Source organism: Lissotriton vulgaris, chromosome 4_1 (assembly GCF_964263255.1).
Source record: "Lissotriton vulgaris chromosome 4_1, aLisVul1.2, whole genome shotgun sequence".
Classification (NCBI taxonomy): Eukaryota; Metazoa; Chordata; class Amphibia; order Caudata; family Salamandridae; genus Lissotriton; species Lissotriton vulgaris.
This window is the reverse complement of record NC_141691.1, coordinates 628,309,851-628,325,687: the sequence shown is the minus strand read 5'-3', so window position 1 is coordinate 628,325,687 and position 15,837 is coordinate 628,309,851.

Below are 15,837 nucleotides of genomic sequence, written 5' to 3'. Positions count from 1 at the left end.
AGCCTTAACCCTACTGCTCTTTTTCTTGGGAGGTGTCTGGTCCGTTGTTCCAGGATCCAGCACCTGTTCAGTGGGGCATTTCCTGACCTGTGACCTAGTCACAGCGAACACATGTGCTGGCAAACCTAACATTTCCATGTGAGTCCGGTGCTCCACTTCTGACCATTGTGACGACTCCAAATCATTGCCCAACAAACAATCCACTGGGAGGTCTGGACTAACTACAACCTTCTTGTGGCCAGTTACCCCTCCCCAGGAGAAAGCTACAATTGCCATACTGTGATTGGTAGTGACATTGCTTGCATTGGTCACCAGGAATTCTGTACCTGGCATGATCTGTCCAGGGTCCACAAAGTTAGGCGTCACCATGGTGACGCTGGCACAAGTGTCCCTATAGGCCTGAGCCATCTTTCCATTTATGAAAGGCGTCTGTCGGTATTTGCCCAAAGTATTGGGGCTTACGTCAGGGGATACGTCCGCGTCCCCTGTACTGACAAGGACAGCCTGAGTGAGTGTGCCAACTAAGTTGTCACGCCCCTCAGAACCCAGGGTTAACCCTACTAAACCCTTGGGAGGCGCACTACCACTGCTGACTGTACTAGGGGGCACAGGTGCCTTAGGGGCTGCAGTGGCAGGAGTCTGCCCTCCTCCTTTCTTGGTGCACTCACTAAACCAGTGAGATTTACTTTTACAGTACTGGCACCATCTTTTGGATTGGCCTTCTTTCTTCTTTTGGGGAGCCTGACCCCCACCCTCTTTGGGTTGTTGGGGACCTGTCGAAGACTTCTGGTCATTTTGTTCCCCTTTAGAATCTTTACCCTTCTGGTCTGCTTTCTTCTGACCACCTTGATTCTGGCCCTGGTTCTGTTTAACTCTTGTACGAACCCATCTGTCTGCCTTCTTTCCCAATTCTTGGGGAGAGGTCAGATCCGAGTCGACAAGATGCTGATGCAACAACTGGTTCTGACAATTGTTTAAAATTTGTTCTCTCATCATCAAATTATACAATCCTTGATAATCAGTAACCTTACTGCCCAGCAACCAGCCCTCCAAAGCCTTAGTGGCACAATCGACAAAATCAGACCAATCTTGAGACTGCGTTTTCTGGGTATCCCTGAACAGCACCCTGTACTGCTCAGTGGTTAGGCCGAACCCTTCAACGAGTGTATTTTTCAAGATTTGGTAATTGTTAGCATCCTCCACCCTTGTGGTGAGGAGCTTGTCTCTTCCTTTTCCTTCAAAGGAGAGCCACAAGATAGCTGCCCACTGACTCTGGGGAACACCCTGCACAGTGCAGGCCCTCTCCAAAGCAGTAATCCATTTGTGGATGTCGTCCCCTTGTTTAAAGGGGGGCACTATCTTACCAAGGTGTTTCGTATCGAAACTCTTTTCCCTATTACTAGGTACATTGCTGCCACCAGTGGGGACTGCCCCACTTAACTGCTGCTCTCTAGCAAAGGCAAGCCTTTCTTTGGCCAGGGCAAGTTCTTCCCTTTCAATCCTTAGATTGGCTGCCCTTTCCTTAGCTTCGTACACTCTCCTCTGAGGGGATGTCATCCCTTTCTGAGACGAGTTGTGAGAGCCATTGGTTTGAAGGGATCTGCCCGAGCCTCTTGACAGAGATCGGGCTCGTCCATTCCCAATGTTAAGCTGACCTGATAGTGGCCCCAGGGGTCCCCCAGTACCGCTATCATGTTTGCTTAAGTTGGACCTGCTTAGTCTGACGACTTCTACCTGTCCCTTATCTGCCTCATCCCCAGAGAGATCCTCATCCTCATCCCCCTCCACATCTTCGTTCTCAGTTGCGAGGTGGATGAGGTCAGGATCGTCTCGGGTTCCCTCGAGGGGAGGCATGTCTCCTTCTGGATTAGAAGAGCTACGAAGTTTCTCAGCTCTTCTGGCATCATAAGTCTCCAAGAGACCAATCAGAAAGGATGTTGTGGGGTTAGACCCCTGCTGAATCTTCCTGGAGTGACACAGTCGTCTTAACTCCTTGAAGCTCAGCACAGTATATCCTGAAGGGATGACCTGTGGAGGGTCAACTGACACAAGGGGAGACCCAGAGTTTCCTCCTTTGTCCGACATACTGTTTCTAGTGTGGTGTAAGTGATGCACCTACCTACACTACGTGTTTACCTACTGTACCCTTGCTAAGAGTTGTAGCCAAGGTGTGCTAAGCCTTGAGGAGCTACAACAGCTGGTTCAGTAGAACTCAGAGTATTCTAAGCTTTTAGTTATATGTACTAACAGTACTTGTGCGATCTTTCAACAAGATATTCTTAGGATACGTGTGGTAAAACAACAGCAAGCTCAAATCCCAACCGCTGCTCACCAATGTGAGAAGTTGGCCCGATATGCAACGTTCGCTATTCTAGCGACCGCTATGTATCGTTCCAACGACCCTTATGGTGTTTGGTTGTAAGTCAACCTATAGACCAGCTATCCTAGTAGCGTGGATACGAGCAGTCTAAGGCTAAAGACTCGAGAGGGCGTGTTAAGCCAGCTGTTTACCACACATGTACCCCTTGAACACCCAGTGAAAGGACACCACACAAGTGTTATGAAAATAAACAGTATATTTATTAAGAATCACAACAGCCCTGTACTCTTTATGAGGACAGGGTACTAAGCACAAACCAAATCTCTTTAGCAAATACTTCAAGTGCACAATTAAAACAAGTGTCCGAGGACACGGAAAGATTAAGGTCTCGGGCGGACCCGATAAGGCAAGTCGGAAGCGAGGGACTCAGGACCCTAGAGTAAGGAGGCTATGCAGGCACCGAAATGCCGAGTTACCTAGCCACGAGGGCTGCGGCTGCACAAGTCTTACAGGCGTCGGGGTCTTCGCTGACGAGCCAGGAGCCGGAAGAAAAAGAGTTGCTGGCCGGCGACCAGTGCTGAATAGTTCGTAGAGATCCAAGCCTGGATCGGAGATTGATGAAACCTGAAAGCAGAGGGGACCAAGTTCGTACTACTAGCCAGTAGTCAGAGGGTACCAGGAAGGCACCGGTTGGCCGTCACCTCGACCAGGTGAGTGGGCGACGCTAGGCTCTGCAGTCTCACGGACCAGGAGGCGTTTGTCGGCGACCACGGTGGAGGTGCGAGCTGTCCCACGAAGGATGATGCTGTCGGCGTCGCTGGGCCCAGGATGGGGCAACAAGCCTTGGCAGATCTCAGGGCCACGTGGGGGGCCTAAGATGGCGTCTTGAGTGGACCAGGAGGGTCCGGGGTGCTTCTCGCAAAGATGGAAGCAAGGGCCAGTCTGGAGCAACCAGACCAGCAGTGATGATTCTCGGATCTCGTCACAGAAGGGCACAAGCCAGCGGCTAGTGACCAGACAACGTGCTGAGCAGCGAGCAGAAGGGCCCCACGCAGATCGTGGAGATGCTGGGAGACTGCACTTCGGTGCTGGAGCGGCTCAGGGTCGGGGCTTCTCGGACCCCAGAGCACTCACCAGAGAGTTACCTCGATGGTCGTGCTGGTTTTAAGAGCGTGCAGGTTCTGATGATGGCCGGTCCCTCGAGGTCTCGTCGCACCCACAGATCACAGCTGAGCTGATGACGTGGGTAGAGGTCAGAGGTGCCAGGGAAGCCGGTTCTCGTCGAGCTGGGCCGTCGGATTCCTTGAGGAAGGACTTACAGCAAACCGCAGAGTTCTTAGTTGGTGCCCGCTGATGCAGGGTGACTACTCCTTAGCCACAAGGGAGAAATCTTGAGAAGAGTCTTGAATGTCCTTTCGTAGAAAGTAGTTCTTGAGTCAAAGATGATCCAATTTGGAAGGGTCCCCGCTCCTGCCTTTATTCTAAAGAAAGGGGTGGGTACATGACTAGGTCCTGCCCTAAGGGTGGGACCAGGAAGGGGGGTAGTTACACCCCTCTCCCCTGCCGGACTTTCCCCAGGCCAGGGCTGTCGCCCCTGGAACTGGTTCTAACCGGCAGATGCGTAGTGAGCACCGGGGTGCCACTCCGCAGTCACCTTCTCGCCAAAGCCCTACCTACCCAGAATACACAAACCCTGTCTGGGACGGTGCGAACACCGCCCTCGACGGGAAACCCTTTGTCCAAGTGCTCCTCGCTGGAAGGACTCCCAGCAGCAGGAGGTCAGACTCGTGTCTGTGGTGGCAGCATCCATTTTGTGGAGCTGAGGCTTTAGTTAACTTTAACCGGGGTTCACAGTTACGTACATGTCGTGTCCCTCTAGAAGGGTGGGATGCTAACCTCATCGCCAGAATTGGTGAGAGGGCAGCACCCCGATTCGTATGACACCTTACTCGACATGCCTTGATAACGCGACACCAGAGTTACCGATATGGTACGTGTTATCATGGAACAGCTATTGGGTCTTGATTCCGCAAGCTGCAACCGGGCTCGGCTCGGGCCTGAACCTAGCTCACACGAGCCCACGCACTCTGCCTTCAGGATCGTTAAGGCCTGCCATAGGAGTGACTGATAGGAACTCGGGTGTCCATTGTATGGTTAGATATAGAGCTACTATACCTAAAGCGAAGGGTGGTTACACGTCTTCGCCCCAGCTGTCGTGCAGCCAGTTGTGTCAAATTTAGGAGGCCAGCCAGGGGTGGCATAATACATGCTTCAGCCCCTGGCGGCCCTGGGTACACCTATGCCCTGCGTTACGGGGTCTGATAAGGTGGCCCAGTACCAATTGGTAAATGCACCTAGGGTACATATCGTAATTTAGAAAGAGAACAGCCAGGCTGTGGGTCTGATTAGCAGGCCCACAGCCAGAGAAAGTCGTAAACCAGTGAAACAAAAGCAAAAAATCTGGGCGATCATAGGATTGCAGACCCTACTCTCCTACAGATGTCTAATGTTGTTTTGTATTTTGTGCGAATGATGTTATTCATTAGTGCTGCACTGTGTGAGTTTTGTACAGCAAATGTCTTGCAACATGAGTTAAGGTGTCTGTAGTCCAAGACAAAGGATATGAATCGTCTGGTTTGGAGACAGGAAACAAAGGATTGTTCATTTGAGAGGTGCGTGTTTCGATCACCCCCTGGTATTCAAGTTGATCTAAGATCTCCCTGACTTGTTTTTTAGCTTCTTGCTTAAATGGGTACTGCCTTTGTGCAGTTGGTTGACATTTTAACTGGATTTTGTGAGGAGGAGAGTCCTCATCCCATCCTACATGATTTTTATATAATGCAGGTGCTTGAGCTACTGCCCATTTTCTTGCATATATGTATTTTCTATGAATTGAAATATGATTTGAGAAGGCAGGCATAATAATTTCTTCGCCACGAGGGCACTCCCTGACAAACTCTGGGGGCCAGTCTTTCTCAGCTAATAGGATGTCATAGCCTTTTGAAAGGTTATCCCAAAACAGACCCCTTACTTTCCTAGTCTAATCTCCCTCTATACGCAATGTTATTTTGTATATTTTATGAGGTTCGCTAACTCTGGTATCTGCAGTTTCCACCTGAATGTATTCATTTGTGTCCACTGTCTCCAGATGATTCATCAGGATCTTGCGAGCTATTGTCACTTCTGCTGTGCTGTCTAGCATTGTCTGGGCTCACTCTCCGTTTTTCAGCTGTGTCCTCAGTATCCTCGGCATGTTTGATTATTTTAATACTGGCTACCTTCTTTCTTGGAAATTGTAATTTCTTACTTTGAGCGGGTTCCTTGTCTTTGGACTTGACGTGCTCTTCCCTGTGTTCTGGCCATCCTCTTCTTTCCGATTTCTGCGAGGAAGTCTGAAAAGATCGAGAGGGACGTGTATCAATATCTTGATATCTATCAGGCTTTTTCAAATTATCCCTATTTCTAAGGTTGTATCTTTTCTTAGAGGGCTCCCTCTGGGGAGACTTGTGTCCTTGGTCCGGAGATCTTTCTCTCCACCGAGGAGACCTTCCTCTGGACTGGAATCTTTTTTCTTTGGGAGTGGATTATTTATTTCCATCCCAGCTCTTCTTTGGAGTGTTTAGATTTTTTTTAATAAATATCTTCTCAGGATTTTCAGTTAGTTGGGGTTTTACCGATTTCCCACCCAAACTATCTCTACCTAGTTCTTCATAGGATTTTTCTATGATTCTGGCAAGTTCAATTGGTTGGTCTGCTATATCTGTTTCTTTCAATTTCTGGTAGATCGCCACAGATGCTGCATCTCCTTTTATGTTGGCTAATAATATAGCCGAGACCTGCTTGAAGTCTTTCAGTAATTTCATACCCAGAGTTAAAGCAGGTTCTGGACCGTATTCATTTTGAATCTGTCTTAGTACATCTGGTATTACCGCCATGGATGGAACACCATGAGTTTTTGTGTAAATAGAAGCAAAGACTGTGCCCCAAGTGTCACAATCCTCCACATGTGGTGCGATCCCCATTGGAAGGCAGATAGTCAGAATTCTGTGTTTCTCACTTGGGGTAGTGTTCGGAAATACCGCCTCTATTTGAGTTATCTTTTGTGCTAGCCAGAATGGAATTTGTTTCCGTTTTGCGGGTGTTTTACCAAGACATGAGTGTATGTTCTGTGGTGTAATTTTGTTTGTGTTTCCCTGATGAGAGTTCACCTGTGGAATGTTAACCCCTTCCATGCTCATGACGGAACGGTTCCGTCATGAGCGTAAGTTGGCCTGTGCTTATGACGGAACCGTTCCGTCATGGTTCCATAGGCCCAATGGAACGTTCAGCACCGCAGCAAAATTCGTGCAGCACAGAAGGGGTTAATAGCTGGTTGGACTGTTGAAGTCCGCATTACATATTGGACTAATTGTCTATGTATTTTAATTAGTACTTTTAGCTGGGCTAAAAGTTCCCGGTCTGACATTTTTTCGATGTCTGGATGTGGTGTGTAGCTGGCTAGAACCGGCCACGTTGCTCCTGGTCTACCTAGTGGACCGAGCCTGGTGATGTGATCCTTATGTTTTAGGGCACCTTTAAACCAGAGCAGGTGCTCTTGGTAATTTAGTGGTATTTCAACATCCTCAAAAGGAGTGTATTCATACGGGGGTTCCTCTATTTTGTAATAGTGGAATTCGTGTGTTGCAGCATTTGCTGCTGTAAAGTTTATCCATGAATAGAATACCTCTGTCTGCCGATATTCATGGGCCTCTACCACGAATATGACTGTACCACCTCGTGGTGTCAGTCCGTTTTCTATAGGTCTAAGAGTTATAGTTTTTCTTATGTTGACCGGAATGAGTATAGCATTCGGGTCAGTCTGTAGGAGACTCATGTCCTCCTCTAGGAGTCAAGCTGCCATTCTGGCTGCCTCCCTCTAGTCTTCACTTCCCCCATTTTACTGGCAGAAAAAGTTTTTGTTGCAGATCAAGTTTCAAGGAAACAAAGATTAGGTGCACAATATTTTGGAACACTGTATCCTTCAACGTTGACTAAACCAAAAACTATACATAGGAATCTTTTCCTACTAAGTTCCGGCAGATTTTAACCTTTCACCCACTCCAGACGTCTTTTGGGGTATTTACGGGAAAAAGGGTCTGTGTGAAAAAGCACGACTGAGTTACTCTAACATCTTGCGTTAGTTTTATCGCCTTACCAAACGTTGGGCGCCATGTAGTGTAGTTCCTATATTCCCAATAGGCTCATCGCATTGGAATAATATATTCAGCAGTGTAGAAGTAGGACTGAGGTCGACTAGGTCTCTACTGACTATATTAGACTTAAAGTTTGCCAGCTACCTTAGAGGTCACTAGAAACTTTCTCGACTAAACGAGGAGGAGTTTAACCTTCGCTGGATAGACAAGAAGGGATTAGCTTCCGACAACCATATAACATGACAACTTTGCTCCCTCAGAATAAGAGTGTATCTCTAGTGTTGTGTGAAAACAATAGACAGCTATTTCACTCAGTCAAATGTGCGTACTTAGTTTCACCAGATTGCAGAGAAAAGAGAGACGGGCGTTTTCAATAAAAAGGTGTAATTTATTGAGCAGCCTTCTTTCTCATGCAAGAGAAATGAATTGCCATAATTGCAATACTTAATGTAAAGTAAAGTGCGTACAGTAAAAAGAGTATTATGAAATAATACTGTAAAAGCATATATATGGTTTCTTAGCCATAAGATACTTTAAAATGGATAAAATATATACATACATATATACATTGACTAACGTACTCAACTGGTGCTTCTAAAATACGCCTACCCCGGTGTACCCGCCTAAGCCTAATACGTGGAAAGGAGTAAGTAAGTAGCAGTTTAAGTTAAGTTGGTTTTGCCAAGAATCTGACTCAAGAATTCTCTTTAAGGATTTAGTCAGCTCCATACTTGGGTAATAGAATGCAGGAGGTCTGGTATCTCTCTTTCAGGAGTCGATATCCCAGCAGCCCGCGAAGGCGGCTGAAAACAACGGAGCTGGATTTCTCGGCAGGAGAACAGACAGCCTCTCTCAGTGCGTCAAAGAGGAGGGGCAGCGTCCGTGGGCTCTCGCATCAGCTGGGCTCTCGGGTAAGTAGATAGCTGCTCGGCTCCAAAACCACCACCGTGTGTTTGCTTAAGGCAATGTTGGTATATTTATACCTGAAAGGTGCGGAGTTTGGCGTAAAGTTTGGACATAAGACGTCAATAAAGATGTCACTAAGAACTGACTGTTCGGAGGAGCTTCGCCGGCGATCAAGATGGCCGCGTGAGCTCGGAGCTCCGAAGACCTCCCGGTCCTCCGCAATAATCCTGCTATCTATCCTGTCCCACGATAGTGGGAATCGACTGCTGAGTGGGTCCTGATGCGGCGCCCGCTTTCGGAATGAAAATCGGACATTCCTGGACTTAGTTAGCTCGACGAAACCCGGAGGCTCCTCCCGCGTCATTGCGCACCATTGAGGGGTTCAGCGGTGCTTCCGCACGGGCGCCTCTTTGTCTGAGCTTAGTCCCACCGAGGAGCAACTCTGATATCTGCATGCCCTGCTACTCGGCCAACGTACCGGACCCAGGTTTTACCATCGTGTGTGTGGCGCGCCTACCAAGAGGCTCCTTACCCCTGCTGGCCGTCTGACCCGAGGGTACCAACATGGCGGGCAAAGGAGACCTGGACAGAGGCAAGTCCCAGCGGGTCAACAGAAAACCGTCCCAGTCCCAGTCTACTATCCCGGAACGCTTTTCCCAGTCAAGAAGCTCGCCGGTGCAGGCGGGCCGCACTAATGACTCGAAACGGGATGGATCACCGGACGATTCTGCCATAACGCTTCGGGACGTCCTGGGTGCGATCACGGGAGTACAGACGGAGATGCACGCACTCCGGGAGGAACTGTCCAGCAAGGTCGACTCCCTGAAGATCGAGATGAACCTCATCAGGACTGACCTCGGGAAAACCAACGACCGGGTGAAGTCGTTGGATCTCAAGACGACTAGCCTGGTCACTGATGTGTCTGATATCCAGACGGAGGTACGTGACCTGAAATTGGCGAACGGGATGCTGGCGCACCGACTGGACGAGTTTGAAGGCCGCGCGCGGCGCCAGAACGTCCGTATTACTGGGGTACCGGAGAAGGCCGAGGAGGACTCGGCTGAACTTTTCGTGGAGGATCTGGTGCTTAAGAACTTAGCGCCGGGGGGCCTGAGTAAGTTCTTCTCGGTGGAACGGGCACACAGGATACCGGGGGGACCACCCAAGTCTGGCGCTTTCCCTCGCCCCATCATCGCACGGCTCTTTAACTTTAGGGACAGAGACGCTATCCTGCAGGCGTCGAGAGCCGCGGGTCCTTTGCGATTCCAGAACTCCGACGTGAACTTTTTTCCGGATTTCACTCAGGCTGTGCAGAAAAAGCGTCAGAGCTTTACCGGGGTGAAACGAAGACTGAGAGAAATGGGCCTGCGGGACTCCATGCTCTACCCTGCCAAGCTCCGCATCGAGCGGGACCACCGGACTTTGTTTTTTGACTTTCCGGACGAGGTGGGGCACTGGCTGGATACCCTGCCACAGGAGCGACGCGAACCGGCTGACCAGACGGAGAAGTCCACCGAGGGCGCGGAAGCGCAGGAATGAATATTTATTGTTTGACTTTCTGTGAGCTGGGTAGCCGTATGGGACTTTCACTTCAGACACTGCTGCTATGGTTTGACTCGTTTTGTCAATAACATGGGGGATGACGGGGGGTGATAGGATGTCTCCTTTCTCCTCTGTGGGCTTTTTGTAGGTTAGTTAAGGGGCGACAGGCACACTGCTAGTTGGGGTGGATTTTAGTCTTATGCAGGGGTGCAGGGTTGTGGGTAGTTGGGGTGTGTTTTTTCAACTTCTTTTCTTGTCTTATTCTTTGTCCTGGCTGAGGTCTTATTGCGCTGCTATGTTACTGCTGTGGGCGCCATTGCGGGCATGGGTGGGGGGGAGGGGGCGGAACGTCCCTGATGATGGGGGGTAGAACTCTTAACTTGTTAAGCTGGAATGTAAACGGGTTGGGGGACCGTATTAAAAGGGGTGTGGTGTTGCAAATGCTCAAACGTTGTTCACCGGATGTGGTCTTCCTGCAGGAGACCCACCTAGTGGGGCACACTTGTAAAGCTCTGACTAGACGTGGTTTCAAAATGGTGGCACACTCGGGGTTCTCCTCGGGATCACGAGGGGTGGGCATCATGGTGCGCATGTCCCTCCCGCTGGAGGTGGAGTCGGTGCTTGCGGATGAGAGAGGCAGATATGTTGCTGTGGTGGGCAAATGGAAGGGCCGCACGCTAGTTTTAGTTTCGGTTTATGTTCCCCCGGGGCTACAAGAGACTACTTTCAGGGATCTAGCTGGCGCCATTTTGGGTCTTCCTGAGGGGCTGCTGCTTGTGGGTGGTGACTTTAATTCTGTCGTTTCCGGGGACCTGGACCGCTTCCCATCCAGAGATCTGCGTCCTTCCCAGTCCTGGCTGTCTGATTTCCTAGATTCCATGGGGATGGTTGACTGCTGGCGTCTGTTGCACCCCTCCCAGAGACAGTACACGTTCCTCTCCGGCGCCCATGGTAGCCTTTCTAGACTGGACTACGTCCTCACCCCGGCTGCCCAGGCGCAGTCCGTGTCCACTGTGCGTCTCCTGGCTAGGGGCATTTCGGATCACTCCCCGGTTTGGGTCTCCTTTGACTTTCGAATTCCCGTGTCCTCGCGGGTGGCTCCCATCAACCCTTGGTACTTTCGCGACCCGAAGACCAGGTCGCTCCTGGCTAAGGCTATGGATCGGTACTTCGTCGAGAATACAGGTTCAGTTGCCTCGTCTGTTTCCCTTTGGGAGGCCTTCAAAACTGTGCTTCGCGGCGAGGCCTTCTCCTTGATTGCGGAGGTCCGCCGTCGGCGGGACGAGGACGTAGTTCGACTGGAATCTGACATTGCTGCATTAAACTCCCAGCTGGAGCTGGGCCCGTCTCCCGAGCTACTCCACGCTCTCTCCCTCAAACAGTCTGAGCTTCAGGCGACCGCCAATGACGCGGCGAAAGCCCTGAGCAGGGAGCAGCAAGGCAGAATTTATGACGCGGGTGACAAGGCTGGCAAGCTCCTGGCGTGGCTAGATAGAAGGGAACTCGCGTCTCGGGTGGTCCCGGAGCTGACCAGTGCGGAGGGCCTGTCCCTCACGGACCCGGCGGCTATAGTTGGGTCCTTCGCGGACTACTTTGGGGAGGTTTACGCCTCGGCGGACCCCCTCCCGGAGTCTGCGTCGGCATCCTTCTTGGAGAACATTGAGCTTCCCTGCCTCTCGGACCTCGAGCGCGACGATATGGATCGGGACCTAACGGTGGATGAGACGGCCTTGGCTATTAAATCATTACGCTCGGGCAAAGCGCCGGGGCCAAACGGCATCCCGGTTGAGCTCTACAAACTCAGGGCCGACGCACTTGCGACACCTCTGTTGAAGATGTTCCTTGAGGCCCGCGAGGTGGGAGAACTCCCCCCCGACCAGCGGCTGGCCACCATTGTGGTGATACATAAGGAGGGGAAGCCTCGCGATCTTTGTCGATCCTACCGACCCATCTCCCTCTTAAACGCCGAACCCAAAATTCTGGCCAAACTATTGGCTAATCGGTTGGTGGGAGTGATCTCGGACCTGGTGCACCCGGACCAGTCCGGTTTCATCCCGCATCGGAATACGGCGCTCAATCTGAGACGGCTTCACGCAGTAATGGCGCGTGTCCACCTGCTCCGTGAACCCACTGTCCTCGCCTCCCTCGACGCCACTATGGCATTTGACTCGTTGGAGTGGAACTACCTGTGGGCAGTTCTGGCCAAGTTGGGGTTTGGCCCCGCTTTCATCGGCTGGGTCCGGCTGCTGTACTCCGCTCCACTGGCCAATGTGACGGTCAATGGTCGGTTGTCTGCCTCCTTTGCGCTGCACAGAGGCACTAGGCAAGGTTGCCCGCTTTCCCCGCTCCTATTTGCCCTAGCACTTGAGCCACTGGCGGCCTGGATCAGAACGCACCCCGATATCTCTGGGATACCGTGGTCCCCGGGTTTCGAGGACCGGATATCGCTCTATGCGGACGACATCCTTCTGTATCTCTCCTCTCCATGCCACTCGCTCATAATGGCCTTTGAACTCTTGCGGACCTTCGGGACCCACTCGGGCCTGGTAATCAATTGGTCTAAATCCTCGTTGTATGTACTGTCCGGAGACACGCCGCGCCTCCCCCGTGGGTGCTCAATTCAGGTGGCCCAGCAAGGCTTTCGGTATTTGGGCATCTACGTGTCGCGGGACTCCCGAGCCCGGTACTCGCACAACCTCCTCCCGCCGTTGGAGCGATTGCGCCGGGACGTCGAAGGCTGGAAGAAGTTGCCGATCTCCCTGATGGGTAGAGCCGCACTTTTTAAGATGATGGCGCTGCCTCGCTTCTTGTATGCCCTGCAGAATACACAGGATCCCGTACCGGCGAAATACTTTACGGATATTGAATCACTGCAGCGGGCGTTGCTGTGGGATGGTAGGCCGAGAATCTCGTTGGCTAAGTTGACTATACCAAGTTATGATGGGGGCATTGCCCTGCCTGACGTAAGGCGCTACTATTGGGCGTCCCAGCTGGCGGCAATTAATCATGGCCTCTACGGCCCGGCGGTCAACCCGGGCTATGCTATGGATCGGTGGCTAGTGGGAGATGGGAACTACTATAGAGCGTTGTACTCCGGATCTCTGGATCGGAAGCTGACAGGTCCCACTATGACGATGGTGCGTATATGGCGCACAATTACTAAAACTCTGGGCTGGCATAATAAGGTTACTATGGCCACTCCGCTGTTTGATTCGGATATACTGGGGAAGCTGTGGCATACTAAGGGCTTCGACAGGTGGGACACCATTGGGATTTCCAAGGTTGGGGACATGGTGGCCAGAGGACGGGTCAAGTCGTTTGAGGTGCTGCAGTCTGAATACCAACTGGCGGCGACGGAATACTTCCGACACGCCCAGCTTAGTCATGCCCTCTCTCCCTATGTAGCGGAAGGGGAGTCTATCCCTGAATCATCCCCCCTGGAAGATCGGGTGCTGGACGGCCATATGCCGGACAGCGCTATCTCTCTAACGTATAAAAAACTTATCAATGTAAGAGTGGATTTGCTGGTGCGACTGAGAGAGCTGTGGGTGCATGACGGTATAGAGGTGGATGACGAAGAGTGGCAATCGGCGATCTCATCCCCTAGGGAGGTGGCCATATCGGCACGGCTCCACCTGGTGCAGCTGAAGATACTGCACAGAGTGTATGTCACCGGCCCCAGACTTCTACGTATGGGGCTTTCTATGGACGGCATGTGCCGGCGGGGGTGTGGTATGCTTGGGACCTTCCTGCACATCATATGGGAGTGTCCGGATGTGGCCCGATATTGGAAGCGTGTGCATGAGGTTATGGAAGAAGTGACTGGTGTGGCCCTGCCGGCAGAGGCCCGGAGATGCCTCCTCAACATCTGGGGCCCGACCGATTACAATGTCGCACAGACCCGCTGGATCACCCTGGGCAATATGGTGGCTAAGAGAGACATCGCCCAGAAATGGGGTGCGCCTGCTCCTCCCTCGCTCAGCCTATGGGAAACTAATATGGACTGGTGCATGCTGTGTGAAAAGACGGTGTATGTAGCCAGGGGTAAACCTAAAATGTGGAGATCTGTTTGGGGTGCCTGGAACTCTTATAGAGGTGATATTTGCGACCCCCCCGTTGAACTTGATCCCGAGATCCAGCTTTCCCCGTAGTGCCCCCTACCTGTGGTTCCAGATTGTTTATCCTGCGGTACTACTTCCCACATGCCTCATTGTTGCCATTATCAGTGTGTTACCTTGGGTGTGCAGCCCCCGACCTCCTGCCGCCACGCAAGTCCGCTGTATCTGTATTGTCCTCAGCCTACCCTCTCTTCCCTTCTTTTTCTCCCGTGCTTTTGCACGGTTCTTTTTCTTGGCCTTCTGGGCCCTTTTACCTTATGGTTTACTTGTTTCAGATTTTGATGTTATTTAAAAATTAAACCTGATCGCTCCTGCTTCTGGTATGGTACATGACCTATCCTATTGCCTTAATGCTGCCTGGCCTCCGGGATGTATGGCTGAATAGCGGTGTACTTTTTCCTATAAATAAAGGTTTTCCAAAAAAAAAAAAAAAAAAAAAAGAACTGACTGTTCTTTAGTGTTCGCAGGAGTTTAATGACAAATCAAAACAAAAGCAAATGGGGATTTTCCCAGGTTGCTGGAGGTTTGGTGTGTCGAAAGAACTCGTTGTGCTTTCTAGGAATCCAAGGAAGTAGCTTCTGCCGTACTTTGGACTGCAAGGGCTATTTACTTAAATATGGATCTGATTCTTATGCCATTATAGGGATATTATTGATTATAGCCATACAATATACATACAAATAGCAATATTGATTCAGGTTCCTAGATAAAACACAATCGATTAAGGGGGAGATCACTAACTTTGTTGGACTACGTAGGAAGAGGCAGGGAGAGGAATTACTCTGACTGACAGATCAGCTGACGAAGTGTGAGGAGGAGCACATGGCTGCCATTGGTCAAAACAGGTAGAACTAAAAACTCAGTTGCCATTGGAGGTCATAAGTATAAAGGAAGACATTAATGGCTTTTACAATAAATCAGTGGTGAAGAATTTCAAACCTATGCCAGGGATAATTATGAGTATGGGGAGAATACAGGCAAACATTTAGCACTACGCTTAGGACAAAAGGCAGTTATATATAGCATCTTGAGGGTAAAAAGCGTTGACGGGTCCCTAGCAAAAGATCCCCAAGAAATCCTTAGTTTAGTTGTGGAATTTTCCAGGGACCTTAATCAGACGAGGACAAATCACCAGAGACCACTGGGTTCGAAGAGGATAGGAATCTTCCTATTTTGCAGGAATTAGAGGCAGATATCTCAATTAGTGAAGTCACTGATGCACTGCAGGCAATGGCTACTGGGAAAGCGGCAGGCCCCGATAGAATTCAGATGGAATTGTATGAAGCACTCCAGTCCAGTACATAGTCATATTCTTGAAGAAAGGGAAACCTGCTGAGGACCTAGCCTCATATCGCCCATTTCACTTATTAATGCCGATGAGAAACTATACTCTAATATCATTGTGCTATGACTTGGCAAAGTTATTACCTCATTGGTGACTCCATGGCAACAGGGTTTTATACCAGGGAGATGGACCTCATATCATATACGTTGGTTAATCTCTCTGTTTGATATGGCGGATGTTTTGGGGGAAAAGAGGGCCTTGATTCTCCTCGACACTCAAAAGCTTTTGATCGAGTTGAGTGGGCATACGTAAGGAACAACTTAAAGTCCAATGGGTTTGGACCACGCATTCTAAAGGCTATAAGGAGCTATTCACAGCCATACGCTAGGATCCAATTGATGAGTAAAGAGTCTGAAAGGATTGTGGTGGCTCGAGGAACAAGACAGGGGTGCTCTTGCTCACCAGTTCTTTTTG